Genomic DNA, 6,253 nt, shown 5'->3' with positions numbered 1-6,253 from the left:
CTCCCTATCCATACCTAGCTACTGACTATGGTACACAACTTTCCTTGTTCACACACCACATGTGGATTGGCGGATTTCTAATAGTCGGTGCTGCTGCACATGCAGCAATTTTTATGGTAAGAGACTATGATCCAACTACTCGATACAACGATCTATTAGATCGCGTCCTTAGACACCGCGATGCAATCATATCCCACCTTAACTGGGTATGTATATTTCTAGGTTTTCACAGTTTTGGCTTGTACATTCATAATGATACCATGAGTGCTTTAGGCCGTCCACAAGATATGTTTTCGGATACCGCCATACAATTACAACCTATCTTTGCTCAATGGGTACAAAATATCCATGCTACTGCGCCTGGCGTAACAGCTCCTGGTGCAACAACAAGTACTAGCTTAACGTGGGGAGGCGGCGAGTTAGTAGCAGTAGGTGGCAAAGTGGCTTTGTTACCGATTCCATTAGGAACCGCAGATTTTTTAGTCCATCACATTCATGCATTTACCATACATGTGACTGTATTAATACTTTTGAAAGGTGTTTTATTTGCTCGGAGTTCCCGTTTGATACCCGATAAAGCAAATCTAGGTTTTCGCTTTCCTTGCGATGGGCCTGGCCGAGGGGGAACATGTCAAGTATCTGCTTGGGATCATGTTTTCTTAGGTTTATTCTGGATGTACAATGCAATTTCGGTAGTCATTTTCCATTTCAGTTGGAAAATGCAGTCGGATGTTTGGGGTACCATAAGTGATCAAGGGGTGGTAACTCATATTACAGGGGGAAACTTTGCACAGAGTTCCATTACGATTAATGGGTGGCTTCGAGATTTCTTGTGGGCACAGGCATCGCAAGTCATTCAGTCTTATGGTTCTTCATTATCTGCATATGGTCTTTTTTTCTTAGGTGCTCATTTTGTCTGGGCCTTCAGTTTAATGTTTTTATTCAGCGGCCGTGGTTATTGGCAAGAACTCATTGAATCTATCGTTTGGGCTCATAACAAATTAAAAGTTGCTCCTGCTACTCAGCCTAGAGCCTTGAGCATTATACAAGGACGTGCTGTAGGAGTAACCCATTACCTTCTGGGTGGAATTGCCACGACATGGGCATTCTTCTTAGCGAGAATTATTGCAGTAGGATAGTGGCTAGGAGGATTTGAAAGGCATTATGGAATTAAGATTTCCCAGGTTTAGCCAAGGCTTAGCTCAGGACCCCACTACTCGTCGTATTTGGTTTGGTATTGCTACCGCACATGATTTCGAAAGTCATGATGATATTACTGAAGAACGTCTTTATCAGAACATTTTTGCTTCTCACTTTGGGCAATTAGCAATAATCTTTCTATGGACGTCCGGAAATCTGTTTCATGTAGCTTGGCAAGGAAATTTTGAATCATGGATACAGGATCCTTTACACGTAAGACCTATTGCTCATGCGATTTGGGATCCTCATTTTGGTCAACCCGCTGTGGAAGCCTTTACTCGAGGAGGTGCTGCTGGTCCAGTGAATATTGCTTATTCTGGGGTTTATCAGTGGTGGTATACAATAGGATTACGCACCAATGAAGATCTTTATACTGGAGCTCTTTTTCTATTATTTCTTTCTACGCTGTCCTTAATAGCGAGTTGGTTACATCTACAACCCAAATGGAAACCAAGCCTTTCGTGGTTCAAAAACGCGGAATCTCGTCTCAATCATCATTTGTCAGGACTTTTCGGGGTAAGTTCTTTGGCTTGGACAGGACATTTAGTTCATGTTGCTATTCCCGCATCCAGGGGGGAGTACGTTCGATGGAATAATTTCTTAGATGTATTACCCTATCCCCAGGGGTTGGGACCCCTTTTGACGGGTCAGTGGAATCTTTATGCCCAAAACCCTGATTCGAGTAATCATTTATTTGGTACCGCTCAAGGAGCGGGAACTGCCATTCTAACTCTTCTTGGGGGATTCCATCCACAAACACAAAGTTTGTGGCTGACTGATATGGCTCACCATCATTTAGCTATTGCATTTATTTTTCTCATTGCCGGTCACATGTATCGAACTAACTTCGGAATTGGGCACAGTATTAAAGATCTTTTAGAAGCGCATACTCCTCCGGGGGGTCGATTAGGGCGTGGGCATAAGGGCCTTTATGACACAATCAACAATTCGATTCATTTTCAGTTAGGTCTTGCTCTAGCTTCTTTAGGGGTTATTACTTCCTTAGTAGCTCAACATATGTACTCTTTACCTCCTTATGCATTCATAGCACAAGACTTTACTACTCAAGCTGCTTTATATACTCATCACCAATATATTGCGGGGTTCATCATGACAGGGGCTTTTGCTCATGGAGCTATTTTTTTCATTAGGGATTACAATCCGGAACAGAATGAGGATAATGTATTGGCAAGAATGTTAGACCATAAAGAAGCTATCATATCTCATTTAAGTTGGGCTAGCCTCTTTCTAGGATTCCATACCTTGGGCCTTTATGTTCATAACGACGTCATGCTTGCTTTTGGTACTCCAGAAAAGCAAATCTTGATCGAACCTATATTTGCCCAATGGATACAATCTGCTCATGGCAAGACGACATATGGGTTCGATATACTCTTATCTTCAACGAATGGCCCCGCTTTCAATGCGGGTCGAAGCCTATGGTTGCCCGGATGGTTGAATGCTGTTAATGAGAATAGTAATTCGCTTTTCTTAACAATAGGACCTGGGGATTTCTTGGTTCATCATGCTATTGCTCTAGGTTTGCATACAACTACATTGATTTTAGTAAAGGGCGCTTTAGACGCACGCGGTTCCAAATTAATGCCGGATAAAAAGGATTTTGGGTATAGTTTTCCTTGTGACGGCCCAGGGCGCGGCGGTACTTGTGATATTTCTGCTTGGGACGCATTTTATTTGGCAGTTTTCTGGATGTTAAATACCATTGGGTGGGTTACTTTTTATTGGCATTGGAAACATATCACATTATGGCAGGGCAACGTTTCACAATTTAATGAATCCTCCACTTATTTGATGGGATGGTTAAGAGATTACCTATGGTTAAACTCTTCACAACTTATCAATGGATATAATCCTTTTGGGATGAATAGTTTATCGGTATGGGCTTGGATGTTCTTATTTGGACATCTTGTTTGGGCTACTGGATTTATGTTCTTAATTTCTTGGCGGGGGTATTGGCAGGAATTAATTGAGACTTTAGCATGGGCTCATGAACGCACACCTTTAGCTAATTTAATTCGCTGGAGAGATAAGCCTGTGGCTCTTTCCATTGTGCAAGCAAGATTGGTTGGATTAGCTCACTTTTCCGTGGGTTATATATTCACTTATGCAGCTTTCTTGATTGCCTCAACATCAGGCAAGTTTGGTTAATTTAGTTTGTTTTTTTGTACTGTATCAGCACCTAGTTCATTACTCTTGATAGAGAGGGAGGATCCGCCTTCTTAAATTTCTTTTTCTATTTATTTTTCCATCTAGGATTAGAACCGTATACTTGATAATAATAGCAACGGCACATTATGGCAAAAAAGAGTTTGATTCAGAGGGAGAAGAAGCGGCAGAAATTAGAACAGAAATATCATTTGATTCGTCAATCTTTAAAAAAAAAGATAAGAAGCAAAGTTTCTCCCTTGAGTTTGAGTGAAAAAACGAAAATGCGAGAAAAATTGCAATCCCTACCGCGTAATAGTGCACCTACACGCCTTCATCGACGTTGTTTTTTGACCGGAAGACCTAGAGCTAACTATCGACATTTTGGGCTATCCGGACACGTACTTCGAGAAATGGTTTATGAATGTTTATTACCGGGTGCAACAAGATCCAGTTGGTAAGGATAAAATACCCTTTCGTATTTGTATGGATTTCTGGAATTGATAATCATAGAGGAGCCCTCTTTACCATTCTGTATAAATGGACTATTCTATTTGTATAGATATGGTAGAGGGACGTATCGAACCCTCTTTTATCCACTAGTTACCCCTCTTTAGTTTAAGAGTATAGAGCAGTTTGGTAGCTCATAAGTCTCATAACCTTGGGGTTGCGGGTTCGATTCCCACTACCGGCCCCATACTCCTTCTTTAATGATATATGCATGATATATACATCATCCATTTGTATCTGGATTTTTTGATTTCCTAAAAGAGTTTTGGTCTAACAGTTTTTTCTCGGAAGAAGACAACAAATAAAAGAAAGAATAAAAGAAAGAATAAAATACGAAAGAAAAGCGTCCATTGTCTAATGGATAGGACAGAGGTCTTCTAAACCTTTGGTATAGGTTCAAATCCTATTGGACGCAATCTTATTTCTATCTATTCTTTAAATAACTATACTAAACTAAAAACAAAGAAAACTTTTTTGCATGATTCAAATAACAAGAGTAGACATGCAAAATAACAAGAGTAGATATGCCAAATTTATTTGTTACTGAAGGGAAAACCGTTCCAGCTGTTCCTGAATAGCTTCCTTCAAAAGGATTTCCGCTTGCTCGGTGAATGTCTTGCTAGAAGATATAATTTCTTGGAATTGAGGTTTAGTATCTTTTAGGTGTTTACGTAACTCATCCAGAAATTTATTTACCTGTTCGATTTCTAACGAATCAAGATATCCTCTTGTTCCGGTATAAATAGTAGCTATCTGCTCTTCCACTGGGAGAGGATTTGCCTGGGATTGTTTAAGCAATTCCCTTAATCGTCGACCCCTTGCCAATTGATTCTGACTTGTTTTATCGAGAGCAGAGGCGAATTGTGCAAAGGCTTGTAACTCTGCGAATTGAGCTAGTTCCAATTTTGATTTGCCAGCTACTTGTTTCATGGCTTTAATTTGAGCCGCGGATCCTACTCTGGAAACAGAAATACCCACATTAATAGCGGGTCGAATTCCGGCATTGAATAGATCCGCCGATAAGAATATTTGTCCATCTGTAATGGAGATTACATTAGTAGGAATATAGGCGGAAACGTCTCCAGATTGAGTCTCAACTATTGGTAAAGCGGTCATACTTCCTTCGCCTAAAAGAGAATTTAATTTAGCGGCTCTTTCTAAAAGGCGTGAATGCAAATAAAAAACATCCCCTGGATAAGCCTCACGGCCGGGAGGTCTTCTTAATAGAAGGGACATTTGGCGATAAGCTTGTGCCTGTTTGGAGAGATCATCATAAATTATTAAAGTATGCCGTTCGCGGTACATAAAATACTCAGCCAGGGCTGCTCCCGTATAAGGAGCGAGGTATTGTAATGTAGCAGGTGAATCCGCCATTTCAGCTACTACAATAGTGTATTCCATGGCCCCCTCCTCATGGAAAGTAGTTACTACTTGAGCTACGGAGGATGCTCTTTGACCGATAGCTACATAAACACATATTACACCTTGCCCTTTTTGATTGAGAATTGTATCTGTAGCTACTGCTGTTTTGCCAGTCTGTCTGTCCCCAATAATTAACTCTCGCTGACCGCGCCCTATAGGAATCATCGAATCGATAGCAATAAGCCCTGTTTGAAGAGGTTCGTATACGGAACGCCTGGAAATTATACTTGGAGCAGGAGATTCAATTAAGCGAGATTCGGAAGCTATAATTTCGCCTTTCCCATCAATAGGTTTAGCCAGAGCATTTACAACACGACCCAAGTAAGCCTCACTCACGGGTATCTGAGCAATTCTTCCTGTTGCTTTTACAAAACTGCCCTCTTGTATCATCAACCCATCGCCCATTAATACAATCCCAACATTTTTGGATTCCAAATTCAGAGCAATACCCCTAGTACCTTCTGCAAATTGGACTAATTCACCCGACATTATTTCACCAAGACCTATAATACGAGCAATCCCATCCCCCACTTGAACTACGCGACCTATATTCTCAATCCCTACTTTCCTATTATATTGTTCAATACGTTCGCGGAGAATTTTATGAATTTCGTCGACTCGAAGGGTTGCCATTAGTGTTTCTTGACTCTTTTTTCGAAAGCAAGGGGAAAAATAATGCCTAAATTCTAAACGAAAGTAGAAGTTCAAGGCCTAATTAATTTAATTATCTCTTCCATTCCAGGGACCCGAGAATGCCAATATTAGCACGAATCGTACGGAAATGTAACTCGGTATTCAAACAACTATTCAGAGTTCCTAGAGCTCCTTGTACGGCCTGTTGGAAAACCCGCTGTCGGACCTGATTCATTGCCCTTTGTTTTTCAAAATAAAGGGTTTCGTTTTTAGACTTTTCTAATTGTTCCAAACTAATAGAAGTAGCATTAATCAAATTTGC

General features: G+C 40.7%; 1 non-coding gene across 1 annotated transcript; it reads left to right on the top strand.

Annotated features, from left to right (window-relative positions):
* The first annotated feature begins 4,219 nt into the window (after positions 1-4,219).
* TRNAR-UCU lies at positions 4,220-4,291 on the top strand. The gene has a single exon. It is a non-coding gene; the product is annotated as a tRNA-Arg (tRNA).
* The last annotated feature ends 1,962 nt before the right edge of the window (positions 4,292-6,253 follow it).

Source organism: Hordeum vulgare, unplaced genomic scaffold (assembly GCF_904849725.1).
Source record: "Hordeum vulgare subsp. vulgare unplaced genomic scaffold, MorexV3_pseudomolecules_assembly, whole genome shotgun sequence".
Taxonomy (NCBI): Eukaryota; Viridiplantae; Streptophyta; class Magnoliopsida; order Poales; family Poaceae; genus Hordeum; species Hordeum vulgare.
The sequence above is the reverse complement of the archived record's forward strand: the minus strand, read 5'-3'. Positions and strand labels throughout refer to the sequence as shown.